Source organism: Durio zibethinus, chromosome 6 (assembly GCF_047325235.1).
Source record: "Durio zibethinus cultivar Kanyao isolate XHJ-2024 chromosome 6, ASM4732523v1, whole genome shotgun sequence".
In the NCBI taxonomy this organism is placed as follows: domain Eukaryota; kingdom Viridiplantae; phylum Streptophyta; class Magnoliopsida; order Malvales; family Malvaceae; genus Durio; species Durio zibethinus.
The window spans coordinates 28,159,974-28,164,252 of NC_143167.1; the positions used below are offsets into that span (position 1 = coordinate 28,159,974).

General features: G+C 37.3%; 1 pseudogene across 1 annotated transcript; it reads right to left on the reverse strand.

Annotated features, from left to right (window-relative positions):
- Positions 1 to 1,116: 1,116 nt before the first annotated feature.
- LOC111286097 (zinc finger BED domain-containing protein DAYSLEEPER pseudogene) lies at positions 1,117 to 3,886 on the reverse strand (annotated as a pseudogene). Its single transcript, XR_016342980.1, has 2 exons — positions 3,789 to 3,886; positions 1,117 to 3,714 (listed from the first exon to the last, which is right to left on the reverse strand). The product of XR_016342980.1 is annotated as a zinc finger BED domain-containing protein DAYSLEEPER pseudogene (transcript).
- Between the last annotated feature and the right edge of the window lie 393 nt (positions 3,887 to 4,279).

The window sequence follows — 4,279 nt, forward strand, 5'->3', positions numbered from 1 at the left end:
TTAATTCTAGTTATTTCCGGCCCAAAACCCAAAATATATTTTCCTGGGAAAGGTAATTGGGAAAGTCTTAAAGAGGCGGTGAGTGTGAATTACTGAGCCTGGTATGAATTGGTGCTAACGTGGCAACTCAAAAATCAAAATGCAAATAGATATACGGATTGCATTTCATTCAGTTTCATGCTGTATTGATTGACATACGGAGCTCAAACTTGTTGAGATGCAAAGTCATAATTACTTCAGATTGAGTCGTTTCAGCGGCCCAGCAAAAATACATGTATGCAAATCTGCACTGCACATCCATAAAAAGTTGAGAATTATTAATGAGTAAAAGGCAAAATATAGGATAGTCTGCTTCTTACTAACAAATTGATATCCATTCAACTAAATAGAGTAGCCTTGTGTCTGAGGCCGATATTTAATCTTTAAGTTCGTGTGATTGTAAGATTTGAATGTATAATAATTTATATTTTTATGAGATATTATTTATTGTGATCTTTTTAATTTTATGTTTTATTTCATAAAAAGTGTTTCATAAAAAAAATCGATATAAACTTTTATATTTCAATATCAATTCTAATATTCAATTGATGTAAGATTTTTTATTTCACTCCAAAACCATGACATCCTCCTTTAAGATCACGGCATCTTCTCTTACTCTAACGAAAACTCACCATCTTCGATGACACATCACTAGTACTTTCAAAATTGACTATGATATCATTTGTTACGGATCAAAACTCAATCTCTAAGTCAACATGACTCTAAGATTTGGACATACACTTATCCGATGTCTTGCGTGACTTTAAAATTCGCACATATATTCATCCGATATCTTATATCAATCTACTTATCACGATTTATATTTTTGTGAGATATTATCCGTTCTAACTTATCTGATCTCATAATTTTATCCCACAAAAAATACTTCACAAAAAAAAAAACGATGTGAACTCTTATATTTTAAGATCAATTTTAAGACTTAATCGAAGTAAGATTTATGACTTCACTCTAACACCGTGACACTTAAACTAATCACCAGTCTAACCCAATCAAAAGCATACTTGGTATTAGGACATTTTTTGTGCCCTGTACAACCTTCAAGAAGCATGAAATGGCAAAAAAAAAAAACCTCTAGCAATTAAGTTTTCAAGTCCAAGCATCCATACAATTCTTTCTAATTGTACAAAATACAAGCCTAAATCATACAAAATACAAGCCTAAATCAGGGACGGCAATCAAGCCCGTCCCTGACGGGTTTTGACCCGACCCGACCCTATAAGATCGGATTTTTTTTTTGAATTTCGGGTTTCGAGTCAAAGTCGAGTCGAGTAAATTTAGTAATAGTCGGGGTCGGGTCGGGTTCGAGTATGCCTAAAACCCGACCTTACCCGACCCGACATTATTAAAAAATTATTTTTTAATTAATTAATTAATTAATTATATATATTTATATTTATATAATGATATTTTTAAATATTTATATTTAAAAAATAATATTTTATATTTAAAAAATAATATTTTATTAATTTCGGATCGAATCGGATCGAATCGGATACGGTTTACATATTGTCGGGTCGGGTCGGGTCGGGTTTGATGAGCAAAAAAATCGAGTCGGGTTCGGGGCGAGCAAAACCCGACCCGATGCCATCCCTAAGCCTAATAGTGAAATAGAAAACCAAATATGATACTTTGATGGAAGTAAGACCTACATCTAAAATTCCATTTTAACAAGTGCATTGCTTCATATCCATTATGAAGCCAGTCCTTGGCACAGATTAGGGCTTCGACTGTCTCTGGTCGTAAGGAGCTACGGTAATCATCCAGTTGCTTGTCTATGATATCAAAGACTGAGTAAGGAGCAGCAGCAGATATTGGAATGGACAAAATGTCACAAGCCATCTTTGAAAGGGTTGGATACTTAAGATTATTCAGCTTCCACCAACCTAACACATCAAACTCTTAGACAGGAGGCAACAAGGACTCTTTCAAGTACTGATCCAGCTCAGACTTCATCTGCTGGCTAGTAGTCTCCATAATGTAGACATCAAAATCTGTTAAGTCCATTATCAGAAAGAAGATTTCCTTGATGAAATTCATCAGTCTTTCCCTTGTTTCCAGGATTTCCTTCTTCTGCATAAGTTGGTGTCAAAGGCAGTGGAAGCGACACATATTCAACAAAGAGCTCGAGAATTCCATCATCAACAATGTTGTTATGTGTGGGAGCATCTTCACCATAAATTTTTGTGAAACTGAACAAGTTTCATTGTGAATTGAGGATCCATGACTACTGCAATTGCCAAAACGAGGCTAAATCCTTCCGGTACTTATCAATCTTCTCTTGCATTGATTTAGCAAGATTGCTGATGAACGGATGCTCACTAGTGATGAAACGACCCAAGTCTGCATGTATTTTCCACGCTTCATGAAAGAATGTAATTGCAGTAGGGTTAGTTGTAGTTGTAAGGATGCTGCCTGCATCAAAAAGAGCTTTCAAGAAAGTGCATAAAGTCTCAGCTAGCTTCCAGTCTTCCATTGATGGGGCTAGCTTATAATCAGGATCAGAAGCATCCAAACAATTAAAGACTTCCTTCAATTCACAAGCAGCTGCAAGCATGTGGTATGTTGTGTTCCATTGAGTTTGATTATCAAGAAATAGGCTCTTTTCACTTGGCACTTGAAGCAGGTTTTTAACTTGAACAAACTTATCATCATGGGATTCTGATGTCTTCACATACTTTACACTGTCGCGGATTTTCTTGATGATCCCCTGACCTGCTCTGAGCACATCCTTCGCCATAATGCTCAAAGTATGAGCTGTGCAGTTTCCAATTAACAGCTGAACCTTAAGAATAAGGGGATTTTTAATGCAGAGTAAAGGCCTAAGATTTTTCAGCTCAGCTTCACTTGGTGGACGATTGAAGGTGAGGGAAAATAACTTGCCTTCCAAACTCCAGTCTGACAGGCAAGCAGAAACAGCATGACCTAGAGCAGAATTGGAGTCAGGATATTGTTCCATTATGACATTGAGAACCCGTCTATGCAACTTCCAGTCACTATCTACGAAGTGTCCAGTTATAAACACATAACCCAGGGTTTGATTTAAAGTCCACATGTCCGGTGTAAGACAAAAGCGTCTAGGAATACCCTCAACAAATTTCATGAGGCTTTGCTTTTCCCTCAGGTAAGTTGCAACACAATCCCCTTGAACAGTGTTGAAACGCATTTTGTCAAACCGAGGCTGAAGATTTTGATCAAAAGCTATGAAATCAGGATGCTCAACCATGTGAAGAGGGTAATCATGCAGGATGATCATTCTTGCAATCTCACGGCGGCAACGGTCCTGATCAAATGGAATGTGAGGGGAACTAGGAGATCTGTAGAGTCACTTTGGTGGTTCACTTCCACCCATCCTTGGGTTATACGGGGTCAATGGCTTGTTATCTTGGCCTCGTAAGAGTGCTGGGCAGGAATGTAACGTTTGAGGTGGCTGGTACCTGCTACCTTCGAACCAGCGCTATAGGCAAAACTTTGCTTGCAATGCTTACAGCATGCTCTTCTACATCCAGCACTCAAAATTTAAATGGTAAAGTATTCCCAAACCATGGACTTCTTTTTCTTCGCTTGCTAGGCTGTGTTTCAGGGGTGGTCAGGGCAGGCTCATTGTTATTGTCCCCAGGGGTTGTTTCCATTTCTGTCCAGAAATAAGCCTTGATGCTGAAAGCAAAAGAAATTTTAAAAAGAATTAAAAATATGTATATATAACTTAACAAAAGAGTAGTTCCAAGTACCATTAAGGCTAACATAACTCGGATGCTAGAAAATACAGGAAATGATGAGGTTTTGCCAGAGCACTCAACCAATTTTAACAGACACATTCGAAACAGAATCTTCCCATGCAAGAGCTTCAAGAGAGAAAAGAAACCTTAATCCATTTCAACTTTAAACCGCAGAACAGTCAGGGTTTGAGTCAATGATGTCGTATATGCCCTCATCGTTGCAAGTGTAATAAACTACACTGCATGATATGGTTATAGTATGTGCATGCTACACTGCGTATTTCCATGGGCAGGCAATCCACAACTACAAATAGGAGCTGCTTTGATCGGGAAGAAAAGAATAAAAGAATCCAACAATGACTTTACCATCAGTAACACCTTATTAAACATATGCAACTAAAATTTTATCCTAGGTAGTTGAACATTTAACAACATATCGTAATCATATTGCCTATATGAACATTAAGGCTGAAATCATTAGAATAATTGTCGTTATGATGTGT